At 39.2% G+C, this 14,086-nt stretch overlaps 1 protein-coding gene across 3 annotated transcripts in view; it reads left to right on the top strand.

Annotated features, from left to right (window-relative positions):
- The window catches only part of C15H11orf49 (chromosome 15 C11orf49 homolog), a 211,255-nt gene that overhangs the window by 36,932 nt on the left and 160,237 nt on the right, over positions 1-14,086 (top strand). The window lies entirely within an intron of this gene.

Genomic DNA, 14,086 nt, shown 5'->3' with positions numbered 1-14,086 from the left:
TAGTTCTTGGGAGTGAAAAGAATTTGGACTTTTCTTCTATTCACGTCTTGAATGTTGAAATGACAATTAGCCCCCAAATTTGTGGAGGAACTGGTAATTGCATCGAATGCTTTTTTTTTTTTCACTTTACCTTGAACATAATGAGGCCCTTAATAACAATAAAAGGAACAAGTGCTTTCTCCCTGGAGTAGAGGGACAGAACAGTAAAAAGGCAGTGGGAAGAAGGGTTGAGAGCAGGACAAAGTGGCTTCCTGTAAGAACCCTAACGTTGCCACAGAACGTGTTTTGGCACTTAGTGACGCCCACCTGGGAGGCACAGTCCTGAAACGGTTGAGTTGAATGAAGAATAGCACCACAGTTTATAAATAGTGATTCAAGTTATGTATTCATTCAGTAAATATTTGAATGACTGTTATGTGGAAGACGCTGAATGACCCAGAGTGTTATAGGGGATAGAAGATAAATGAGTTACGGTTACCTCTGTGTGTTTAAGGAGCAAGAAGTCTTAACAAAGGAGGTAACACATTTGTAACAGAAATAACTCTATATCAAAGTAGAAAGTGCCGTTGGAAATATTTAAAATTGGTATTTAGGGAGTTCAGGAAAAGGAAGATTGCTTCCTGCTGGGGGAGAATCTGAGAAAGCTTCCTGGCCAGGTGGCATTTGAGTTGAGCCCAGCAGGAAAGGTAGGCTTGGACATTGCAACACTGCAACATTCCGACATTAGTCATTTGAGTTACCAGTCAGAAATCATGTGGCTGAGGTAAAATAGATCCAACGCCTGTTTCTTTGGTGTTCCACGCCATTAATTTAGATGATGTGTTGAGTGCCGGCATGGCTTTTCTGTGTACATTAGTACACATTTTCTGTGTACAGGGCCTCTCTGTGTAGCCTATGCTGTTCCAGTCATTCATTGCATGTGACTTTTTGTGCACTTTGACCTAGGCCTCCAGGCATCTATAAATATCTATGTTATAACAAAAATAGAAACTCAGAGGGATTATTGAGGGATTATTGAGTTCTGAGTGGGGATTTGACATGTGAGACTCTCATTTGAAAAAGAATCCCACCTTCATACAGAAGCAGGATCACTCAGAAGAGAGAGGATTGGGAATTCTAAGCCCATGAGTTTTCAGCTACCTTAAATTGGAACTCCTCTCTATCTTTCTGCCACTAGATTAAATGAGACCCTGTTGCTGTTTTGTGAGTTGTTGCGAGTGCGAACTAATTTTAATGAAATAGTTTGAATATAAAATGCCAAGTAATTAATAAGTTATTGCGTTAGTACCTTGTTGCATTAATGTAACTGATCTATATATTCATAGTTCAATTGCATATTACCAGACATAATTGCTGATAATGTGTAAATGCGTGGTTTGCCCCAAATGCTACAACTTTTGATGAGTCTATGTAGCACAATGAATTTTCACCCTATAACGTTAGTACTTCTCTGCCTGACATGACATTATGAATGGCACATGACTTGTTCCATGTTTGTCAATTTATAGGTTGTTTGTGTTTTCTGGAAAATGGTATTGTGAATGTTTATGGAGTTGATCTGATAATTCTGCTGCTCTATGAATAGCTGATTTTGCAAAGCTATTATCATGATAGTTATTACTTGACTTCTTCATAAGCATAAGTCATAACTATAGGAAAGTTAAGTGCTACTTTAGATTTTTCTGCATTTTGGCAGTGAATTTTGTTATGGTCAGCTAGGTGAGTGCTTCACATTTGGACCTCTGTAAAAGCCTCCTTTTTCTGGCACTTCAAATTATAAGACTCCAACATACAAATTCTGTATAACGAGATTTAGGCTGGAAATACTGAAGCAGTAAGATTTAAGTACTTAGCTTTTTGACATTCACTCCCCCTCCCCCCCCTGCAAAGCCACCAGTTTTAGGAAGGAAAAGGGGAAGATTAATGGTTGACTAGAAACTGAATGTCAAGGGACTGAGCTCTGCCCAGCTGTTAACTTGTACAGTTCTTTCATTTGTTGAGGGAAGTAGACTTTAGTGGTTCATCCTCTACTTTACACAAAGATCTTTAGTCACCGCTTGTTTTCTGGTTGTCACAGGTGATGTTGACATATGTGTAGTGTTTTGTTTGCTCCTGGCTTATCTTTTAGTGTTTGAGTTTGACTAGCTGTATAGCAGCACTGGGGCTTCCCAGGTAAAGAGCCTGCTTGGCAGTGCAGGAGATGGGAGAGACTCAGGTTCGATCCCTGGGTGGGGAAGATCCCCTGGAGGAAGGCACGGCAACCCACTCCAGTATTCTTGCCTGGAGAATCCCGATGGGTAGAGGAGCCTGGTGGGCTACAGTCCCTGGGGTCTCAAAGAGTCGGACACGGCTGAAGTGACTTAGCACGAATGCGCGCATAGCAGCGGTGTGGTGGTTTGGGTGCCCACATGCAAAGGATTCGTTTTGTCTGTTTGATAACTATCAGGGTAAAAGATCTTTCCTTAACCTGTACATTTGTTCTTAGAAAATTCCATTTGATATATATGCGGCATAGCTCTTTGAGGGCTGTGGATTCAAATCCTGTCTCTGCCACTTACCAGCCTGTTGACCTTTGGGTAAATTACATGTCTGAGTCTTCCTTCTGTCATCTATAAAATGGAAATAAACCCATCTCATAGGATTGTTGTGAGTAGTAAATGAATTAATACCTGTACAATGCTTAGAATACTGTCTTGCGTGCAGAGCTTAATAAATATTGACTGTCATTTTATTATATTTATAGGTTTAGCTACCATTAAGCAAATCTGTAGTGATCAAGAGCTAGTAAAAGAGGGAGGCTTCCTGCATTTATATAAAGGATATTTCTCAGGATATGGATCAGCAAGGTGTGACTTATTTACAGTTTTTTTTCTGGAGGTCCAAAAGGTCTGTCTAGTCAAAGCTGTGGTTTTTCCAGTAGTCATTATGGATGTGAGAGTTGGACTATAAAGAAAGCTGAGCACTGAAGAATTGATGCTTTTGAACTGTGGTGTTGGAGAAGACTCTTGAGAGTCCCTTGGATTGCAAGGAGATCCAACCAGTCAATCCTAAAGGAAATCAATCCTGAATATTCATTGGAAGGACTAATGCTGAAGCTGAAACTCCAATACTTTGGCCACCTGATGCAAAGAACTGACTCACTGGAAAAGACCCTGATGCTGGGAAAGATTGAAGGCAGGAGGAAAAGGGGATGACAAAGGAAGAGATGGTTGGAAGCTCTGGGAGTTGGTGATGGACAGGGAAGCCTGGGGTGCTGCGGTCCATTGGGTCTCAAAGAGTCAGACACGACTGAGCGACTGAACTGAACTGAAAGTTAAACTTTTGACACACCACTGTTTTATATTCAGAGCTAGTAAAGGCTTGATTTTGGGTTAACACTTTTACTTTATTTTTCTTTCTTGAAAGTTTTAAATTTCTTTTTGTATTATACTATGTTAATTGTGAACTCATAACTTTGGTAAGGAACATAACTAGCTTAAATTAAATAACATCAGAGAAAAATATAGCAGAATAGGTTTATGCACTTGGAGTACAGGCCTGTTTGAATAAGATACAAAGCACAAAGTATGCAGATATTTAAATACTGCTGGCAATATCAGCATTTTAAATTTCTGTGACGAAATTTAATGAAAGATACCATAAACAAATGATAAGAAAACCCCTAAGGTAGGTGTATATTTGCACATATAGAGAATTAGAAAAGCTTCTAATCAAAAAGAAGAAAAAAGATAACCAGAGAGAAAAATGGACAGAGGATATTAGCAGATTATGCACTCAATATGCCAGCAAACTTGGAAAACTCAGCAGTGGCCACAGCACTGGAAAAAAGTCAGTTTTCATTCCAATCCCAGAATAGGTCAATGCCAAAGAATGTTCAGACTACCATATAGTTACACTCCTTTCACATGCTAGCAAGGTCATACTCAAAATCCTTCAAGCTAGGCTTCAACTAGGGTTAGGGTTAGGGTTAGGCTTTAACAGTTCTTGAACCAAGAACTTTCACATGTACACTCTGGATTTAGAAAATGCAGAGGAACCAGAGGTCAAATTGCCAACATCTGTTGAATCACAGAAAAATCAAGAGAATTCCAGAAAAACATCTACTTCTCCTTCACTGACTACACTAATGCCTTTGACATGGTTTCTTGAATCACAACAAACCATGGAAAATTCTTAAAGAGATGGGAATACCAGACCACCTGACCTGCCTCCTGAGAAACCTGTATGTAGGTCAAAAAGCAACAGAACGGTACATGGAGCAACTGATTGGGCTGGTTCCAAATTGGGAAAGGAGTACGTCAAGGCTATATATTGTCACCATGCTTATTTAACTTATATGAACAGTACATCATGTGAAGTGCCTGGCTGGATGAATCACAAGCTGGAATCAAGATTGCAGGCAGAAATATCAATAACCTATATGCAGATGACACCACCCTAATAGCAGAAACTGAAGAGGAACTAAAGAGCCTCTCGATGAAGGTGAAGGAGGAGAATGAAGAAGCTGGCTTAAAACTCAGCATTCAAAAAACTAAGATAACGGCATTCAGTCCAATCACTTCGTGGCATATAGATGGGGAAACAATGGAAATAGTGAAAGATTACTGGGCTCCAAAATCACTGCACGTGGTGACTGCAGCCATGAAATTAAAAGACGCTTGCTCCTTGGAAGAAAAGCTATAGGCAACCTAGACAGCATATTAAAAACCTGAGACATTACTTTGCCAACAAAGGTCTGTATAGTCAAAGCTATGGTTTTCCCAGCTGTCATGTAACAACAATAACAATTCACAGAAGAGAAATACAAATGACCATGAAAATATGCTTAACTTAATTAAGAAGACCAGAATACTGAAACAACAGTGAGAAACTATTTTATAACTGTTAAATTGCCAAAATCATGAAGTCGGTGAAAACAGTCATAGTGAAAACAGATATTCTTATGATGGGGAGGAGTATAAATCAAAACACATTTTGTAAAGCAATTTTGTCTATCTAGTAAACACGGAGAAAAGGAACTTCTTATGCACTATTGTTATGATTGTAAGTTGGTACAGCATTTATGGAAATCAGTATGGAGGATCCTCAAAAAATTAAAAATAGAACTACTACCATAAAATCTGAAGAATTGATGAGCGCCAAAGAATTGATCTTTGTGGTGCTTTTGAATTGTGTGGTGTGGTGAATTGTGTGTGAATTGTGTGATGCTGGAGCAGATTCTTGAGAGTCCCTTGGACAGCAAGGAGATCAAACCAGTCCTAAAGGAAATCAACCCTGAATATTCATTGGAAGGACTGATGCTTAAGCTGAAGCTACAATAATACTTTGGCCACCTGATGTGAAGAGCTGAGTCATTGGAAAAGATCCTGATGCTGGGAGGGATTGAGGGCAGGAATAGAACGGGGTGACAGAGGATGAGATTGTTGGATGACATCACTGACTTGATGGACCTGAGTTTGAGCAAACTCTGGGAGATAGTGAAGGACAGGGAAGCCTAGAATGGTGCAGTCCATGGGGTTGCAAAGAGTCAGACATGACTTAGCAGCTGAACAACAACACCGTAAGATCCAGCAATTCCACTTTTGGGAGTATATCCAAAGGAGACAAAAGCACTAAATGGAAAAGATTCCTATATCCCTATGTTCCTAATAACACGGTTACAGTAATTTAGATAAGGAAACCACCTGAGTGTCCACTGATGAATGAATGGATGAAGATGTTGTGCAAAACACACACACACACACACACACTCACAGTGGAATATTATTCAGCCACAAAAATGAGGAAATCCTGCCGTTTGCGACAACATGGATGGACCTTGAAGGCATTATGCTAAGTGAAGTAAGTCATAAAGTAGATTTACACTATAGATTATACTAAAACCCACCTATTTAAATAGATTTAAATAAAATAGATAGACACTATGATCTCAGTTATATGTGGAATCTAAACGACTCCATCAGACTCTGGAAAAGAGACCAGATGTGATTGCCAGAGGCAGAGGCTTGGGAGAGAGGGAAGAGGAGGAAGGTGGGGTGATGGTGGGGCAGAGTGCAGATTTCCAGTAATAAGGTAAATGAGTGCTGGGGGTGTTAAATGCAGCATGATGACTGTTTTTAACACTGCTGTATGATATATGGAAAAGTTGTTAAAAGAGTAAATCCTAAGAGCTTTTACCCAAGGAGAAATACTTCTTTTTTTTCTTTTCATTTTATGTATGTTAGAAGATAGATGTTAGGCTTAACCTATTATGATAACCATTTCATAATACATGTATAAATCAAGCCATTATGCTGTATTCTTTAAACTTTCACAGTAATGTACGTCAATTATTTCTCAATAAAACTGAAAAATAAAGCCCATGAGGATATGTGCATCCTCTCAGATGTCAATTCCCTTGCGGCTCAGCTGGTAGAGAACCTGCCTGCAATGTGGGAGACCTGGTTTCAATCCCTGGGTCGGGAAGACCCCCTGGAGAAGGGAAAGGCTACCTACTCCAGTGTTCTGGCCTGGAGAATTCCCTGGACTGTAGTCCATGGGGTCGCAAAGAGCTGGACACGACTGAATGACTTTTACTTTCACCTTAAGAAAAGCTCTTGCACGTATGCACAGGGAGCCAAGTACAGGAATGTTCAACCAGCGGTTTGCTGTAGTGAATATGCGGGGACAGCCTGAGTGTTTATCAATAGAAGTACACTGGCAAATAAGTTGGTACCATATTGTTTCATAAAAGATTTCCAAACATGGTCAAGTGAAAAAAGTAAGGTACAGAAAAGTATATGTCATTTACTTAAAAACAAAACCAAGTTCACAAACTGTGTATTTCTGTATTTTTTAGATATGCATACCAACCTGATTGGGAACTGGGATTGGTTTTTAACTTTTTCAATATTGTTTGAATCTTTCAAAATAATTATATACTTATAAATAATAAACATTTTTAAAAATTTAAAGACCATGCCAATACTTTATCTGATCAACCAAATGAAATTTCTTTTCCAGTATTAACAATGGAGAGCTAGCATTTTCTAGACGATGCAGTGTAAAATGGGACACGTTGTCGGTTCTTCATTTTTTCTTATTTTGTTTTGCTTTTGAGAGCTAAGGTTGAGATGGAAAGGCATGGGCTTTGAAGTCAAATGTTAAGTTTCAATTCTGACTCAGTCTTTTTTAAGACTGAGCAGGTTTCTTAGCCTCTCTGAGCTTCAGAAAAAAAGTCTATTACCTACCTCACTGGATTGTATAAGTATTACATGTACTAGTTTTCCTCATTTCCCCATCTCCTTTGGTCAAAGGAAATTGGTCTATGTGGTCTAAGATCAAAGGTGGTCTTGTATGGGTGATAAAATATTTTACCAGAGCGTACTGTATCCCTGGATGAGAGCATACCAGTAAAGATGGAGAATGTAAATGATTAATTTTAGAGGTTTAACTTTTTAAACCATTAAGCTATTTATTTATATTTGACAAGATCAACACATGTTAGTGATTTAGAAATGATATTAAACTTGAAGCTTCTAAACAGTTTACATGACAGGTTGTTGGTTAATAAGGTTACTTTTCTAATCTCAGAGAACAGTCTTGATTTAATCCAGCACTGTTTGTTCCAACCAGCATCTGAGTCTCCAAAGGACTCTGACAAGGAAGAAAAAAGTCGGATATAAATGTGGATATATGTATATGCTTTGCTTTTCACTTACACTGCTATTGCTCTTATATCTAGTAATAGCTCATATTGTATTTTATGTGAATGTTTTCTAGTGAAACTTGTTTATTCTAGTCCACGGACTCTGTGTAAAATAATAATCATATAATAAAATGAGTGGTCTAAATAACTGAGGTAGCCCCTCAAGCAAAATTTTCCAAATGGGACCCCTTACCATTTAATTGCAAAATAAACAGCTAATACTTAGATGGTATTTATGCTTGGGAAGAGAGTAAAAAGAAATCGTTTTGGATTTTCCCCATATAAATTAGAGTCTCCTGAGTAATTAGCAGTTAATAAGTGAATGCTTCCTACAAGTTTAAAGGCTATAGCTGAAGTGAGTCTAAATTATGTGTATTATCACATGTGTAGAGTTTTATGTAGCTCAGTAATCCTTGAAGATAATCTGTAAACATGTTTGGTTAGATGGGCAAACTTTAAATAAGTGAGTAGGAGCTATGGTAGCTTGATGTCTTGGTGTTTGTTAGTGCTGAAACCCATTGTTCTGTGAGTTGCGATGTCTGGAAGGGATACGCAGTAACACCTATCACAATAACAACGATAGTCAACATACACACAGTAAGTTTATCGCATACTTACTGCGTGCCCAGTGCTATGCTGAGGTTATTGTTGTGTGTGTTGTGTTGTGTGTTAGTTGCTCAGTCGTGTCTGACTTTTTGCGACCCCGTGGACTGTAGCCTGCCAGGCTTCTCTGTCCACGGGATTCTCCAGGCAAGAATACTGGAGTGGGGTGCCATTCCCTTCTCCAGGGGATCTTTCTGACCCAGGGATCGAACCCAGGTCTCCCACATTGGAGGCAGATTCTTTACCGTCTGAGCCACCAGGGAACCCCCTAAGATTATTACATAAGTTATTTTATTTACTCCTCACTATAACCTTAAGTGGTAGACATTAGTCCCCAATTTCACAGAAAAGGGCAGAGAAATTAGGTAGCTTGCTTCAAGTCACACAGCTAATAAGTACCAAAGCTAGAAATTAAATCCAGTTCAGCCTGACTCCAGAGCCTATGTTCTTAACCATTGCAGTGAATTGCTATATTGTTTTGATCTGTAAAATCTGTATGTAGCAATAATAACATAATCATTAATATGTTATCTTTTGTATGTATCCGATATTTTCTAAAGAGGTTTGCTTGCTCCTTGCAAGGAAGTGCATCTGTGTGCTTAGTTGCTCAGTCATGTCCAATTCTTTTGTGACCCCATGGCTATAACCCCCCAGGCTCCTCTGTCCATGGAATTCTCCAGGCAAGAATACTGGAGTGGGTTGCCATCCCCTTCTCTAGGGGATCTTCCCAGCACAGGGATCAAACCTGTGTCTCCTGCATTGCAGAGAGATTCTTGACCATCTGAGCCACCAGGGAAGCCCTTTTCTAAAGAAATAGTTTATTAATAGACATAGTCTTCGCGTCATACTCAAGTCACAGCAAGCTTGACTGTGGTATCTAGAGATTAAGTGATCAGCAGGAGATGATTCAATAGAGAACCAAGAAGTTTCTGATCCACAATTGCTTTCACTCACACGGTTCATATAAAGATCATACCGTGCTTACTTATGTTTTTTTCAGCCATTTCAGTGCAGTGTGTTGTAGGTTTAAATGCTTATATCAGTCTGTGATGCTATCTTGAGCAAGACATGGATCCTTGGGCCTTAGTGTGGATTTCAGAACAATAGAGCCTATTGGTTCACGTTAGAAAACTTAATCCTGGCCTTGTGAAAATCACAGCAAAGCAGAAGAGGAAAAGCCAATCTGAAACATTTTTCCTTCTCCGAGAGGGCAACCAAGGTGCCCAGATATCTCTGCCCTCCAGGGATGCAGGTGTGCAGTTTTTATTCTTTAATCATTCGCATAAATTAAAGTCTTTTCCTTTGCATCTTAAAAATAATATGAAATGACACCCTCCATGTTTTATTGCCAGACAAGAGCTTTGAACTTCTGTCATATTGACATTTGATAAAGTGCAAGGATTTTCCAGGGTTGGGTGGTACCCTTAACCACAGAAGGTAACACGGGACTGATAAGAGCTGCACATGGAGGAAACCACCAGCTAGAAAGCAATTAGAGAGGAGGGCTCTTTGCACTAGGCTTGTGTAAAATCCTCAGAGAGGAACTTCCTCCTGCCTCTGCGGGCTCTTCTTAATTCCTTCATTTCACCCATGGATGAAAAGGGCACTAGGTCTTTCTGTTTCTACTTTCTGAGCTAGGGATGGGTGGGGTGAGGACTTTGTGGTGAGCAGGTTCTTTGTAAGAAACTTGGAAACTGGGGACATGTCCTAACTTCACACAAATGCCGATCGGCATGCACACCTGTGCAGGCGGGGACAGGGTAAACACATACAACACACAAACATACTCATACGAGTTCACATATGAATTCACATGGACACAGGTGGACCGCCTCTCATGATTTTACTGTCCACACACCCCCCCTTCTTTTGTGCTCCATGTAAAATGAAGATCGTATCTATTATAAAAGTTATAACGTGTCAGTGATGAGGCAGTGTGGTATACAGTGTTAAGAGCATGGGTTCTCGGTAGGACATACCTTGGCTTGAGTCTTGGCTTCTGTTCTTACTAGCTGTGTGATCTTGAGAAAGGTACTTTATAAATCTCTGTTCTCCCTTTTGTATAATGGAAACGTGATCAAAATATCTATCATAGGATTATTGTGAAAACAAAATAAAATAATGCATGTAGAAATGTCTGTTTAGTTCTTTGGCCCATTTTTTGATTAGGTCGTTTATTTTTCTGGAATTGAGCTGCATGAGTTGCTTGTATATTTTTGAGATTAGTTGTTTGCCAGTTGCTTCATTTGCTATTATTTTCTCCCATTCCGAAGGCTGTCTTTTCACCTTGCTTATAGTTTCCTTTGTTGTGCAGAAGCTTTTAATTTTAATTAGAACCCATTTGTTTATTTTTGCTTTTACTTCCAGTATTCTGGGAGGTGGGTCATAGAGGATCCTGCTGTGATTTATGTCAGAGAGTGTTTTGCCTATGTTCTCCTCTAGGAGTTTTATAGTTTCTGGTCTTACGTTTAGATCTTTAATCCATTTTGAGTTTATTTTTGTGTATGGTGTTAGAAAGTGTTCTAGTTTCATTCTTTTACAAGTGGGTGACCAGTTTTCCCAGCACCACTTGTTAAAGAGATTGTCTTTAATCCATTGTATATTCTTGCCTCCTTTGTCGAAGATAAGGTGTCCATAGGTGTGTGGATTTATCTCTGGGCTTTCTATTTTGTTCCATTGATCTATATTTCTAAGCCAGAAAGAAAAACACCAATACAGCATGCTGCTGCTGCTGCTAAGTCACTTCAGTTGTGTCCGACTCTGTGCAACTCCATAGACGGCAGCCCACCAGGCTCCCCCGTCCCTGGGATTCTCCAGGCAAGAACACTGGAGTGGGTTGCCATTTCCTTCTCCAAAGCATGAAAGTGAAGTCACTCAGTCGTGTCTGACTCTTAGCGACCCCATGGACTGTGGCCCACCAGGCTCCTCCGTCCATGGGATTTTCCAGGCAAGAGTGCTGGAGTGGGGTGCCATTGCCTTCTCTGCCAATACAGCATACTAACACATATATATGGAATTTAGAAAGATGGTAATGATAAACCCTGTATGTGAGACAGCAAAAGAGACACCGATGTATAGAACAGACTTTTGGACTCTGTGGGAGAGGGAGAGGGTGGGATGATTTGGGAGAATGGCATTGAAACATGTATAATATCATGTAAGAAACGAATCGCCAGTCTAGGTTTGATGCAGGATGTAGGATGCTTGGGGCTGGTGCACTGGGATGACCCAGAGAGATGGTATGGGGAGGGAAGTGGGAGGGGGGTTCAGGATTGGGAACTCATGTACACCTGTGGCGGATTCATGTTGATGTATGGCAAAACCAATACAGTATTGTAAAGTAAAATTTTTAAAAAAAGATACAACAGCAAAAAATAAAAATATAAACTTAAAAAAAAATAATGCATGTAAAACAGCACAGTTTCTGGCACATGGTTATTCAGTAAGTTGCACAGGTGCTCAGAATTAGTAGAGTTGTTATTGTTATCATCATCATTACGTGTAATATTAAGTTCTAAATATCTGAATGGTAGCTGAATGTTAAATAGGTATAGTCCTTTATTTATATTTGTTTTCTTTTTTCCTTTCCCTGCTCCCCATCCCCCACCTTTTTTTTTCTTGCTGCAAAGTCTGTTTTCCAGAAAATTCCTCCCTTTTTTGAGGAAGACAAAAGTACTTTGATTCTAACTGCTCTGAAAACATTTCTCCCTTAAAGGGCTTTCACATTGACTTTTAGTCCCTGGAGCTAAGACAGAGAAGAAGCAGGATTTGCTTCTAAGTAGAGCTCTTTCATTTCTGCTGTCAAAAAGCAAAACAAAAAAACAAACCAAAAAAAAAAAAACCCTAATCTTTTGCAGTAGCCTTAGGTAGTTCCAAGTCATAAAAGCCTATATATACCCATGAAAGGAATCTTTTTGTAAGATAAGGATAAGTGGGTGGAATAAATGAAGGAAAATACAGAAGTGAAAATATACCTGATTTTAGTGTTAATTTGGCCACCCCCCACCCCTAGTTTCATGCATACTTAATTATAAAACGATTAACGCCAGAAATTGTCTGTTGTTGTTCTTGTTGTTGTGCCGTGAGACTTGCAGGACCTTAGGGACCTTAGGACTTCCCACCAGGGAAGCCCCAAGAAATTCTCATGTGCTATCTCATGACTTCACTGTCAGTTTGGGCCATTTCTTAGTGAAATAGTTTTCCAGTTGGATGAACTGTTGATGAAGCACGGGTTTTGTTTTCACATCTTTTTGTGGGGTCGGAGTTGGAGAATGTTTGCAGTAGCTGATAGTTGTTAGCTTTGGGAAGCACTCCTATCGATAGAGTAAGTCATGGAATGTAAACATGTCATTCATCTGGACTTCAGGCTGGTGTAAACATGGTGAAACTTTAGGTAACCACTGTCAAACAAAGACTGTCTTGAGTACAGCTTGGGCAGATAAACGTATTTGCTTTACGAGTCTCACTAAACTACCAGGACTTCAGGAATTTTTTTTTTTTTTTTTTAAGTATCTAATTTTACAAATTTTCGGTAATTCCCTCATGTTTTCCTGAGGGATGAAAATATGAAAGAGGCAAGTGTCCATCTTGGTAGCAACTTTGTGGAACTGCTTTGTGGCAGGATATTTATTACTTTGGGGTTTTTTGTTCTTACTGCTCCAGACGAAAATTGTTTTGTTTGTTTTGCTTTTGAAAAAGAAAAAAATAGGGTGGTAAATGGAAATACTGAATTGGAAGTTTCTATGTGAAGTGTGCCAGGATACCATTGTTACACCTAAAGACGAAAGTCAGGGAGGGGGAACAAGCGTCTGGGGAGCACCTGCTGTGTCAGAAGCTCTGCTGTATCACTGAAGCAGACTTCCAGTAGCCCTTTGAGATAGACTTTTAACGAGATATATTATCAAGAAAACAAGGCATTGTGGTTTAAAAATAGTGATGATGTTATTATCCGCAATTTACAGTAAGGAAATAGGCTTGCAGGCTAATTTGCCCAAGGTCGCACATCAGAACTTCAAAGCCCAAGTTCTTAACCAGTGATTGTTAAGCTTCAGGATACATAAGAAACTTGAAGGGTACCTGTTAAAATTACTGGGCTCCGGTTAGAATTTTAAGATCACGAAGTCTGAGATAGTGCCAGGTGATGAATCTGCATTTTAATAGGGTGTCTCAGGCAACAGATTAAGTTGTTGACCATGTTTAGAGAAAGAATTAAATTCTGTTTCTCTCATCACTTATATGTGGAATCTAAAATATGACACAAATGAACTTATTTACAAAACAGAAACAGACCCACAGACATAGGTAACAAATTTATGGTTACCAAAGGGGAAGGTGTGGAGGGATAAATTAGCAGCTGGAGATTAGCAAATACAACTACTATGTATAAAATAGATAAATAGGGTTCTACTGTATAGCACAGGAAACTATATTCAAGCTTTTGTAATAACTATAATGGAAAAGAATATGAAAAAGAACATATGTATATATAACTGAATCATTTTTCTATACACCAGGAACTAACACAACATTGTAAATCAACTATACTTCAATTTAAAAATAAATACATAAAGTTATGTTTCTTTCCACACTTGATAAAGAAGGAAACAGGCGCAGATTAAATAACTATCCAAGATTATGCTATCAGACAGAGTCATGATTCCAGCCCAGGTCTGTCTAATTCTAGTCCTCATCACACCCTTTATTACAAGTCCGTGATGAAGTCACACATCTGCTAGTCACAACAAATGTGGGAAACATGTTTTCTGATAAATCGGGCCACCCAGATTTCATGGTCTT

Source organism: Capra hircus, chromosome 15, assembly GCF_001704415.2.
Source record: "Capra hircus breed San Clemente chromosome 15, ASM170441v1, whole genome shotgun sequence".
Taxonomy (NCBI): Eukaryota; Metazoa; Chordata; class Mammalia; order Artiodactyla; family Bovidae; genus Capra; species Capra hircus.
This window is presented reverse-complemented; position numbering and strand designations above follow the sequence as displayed.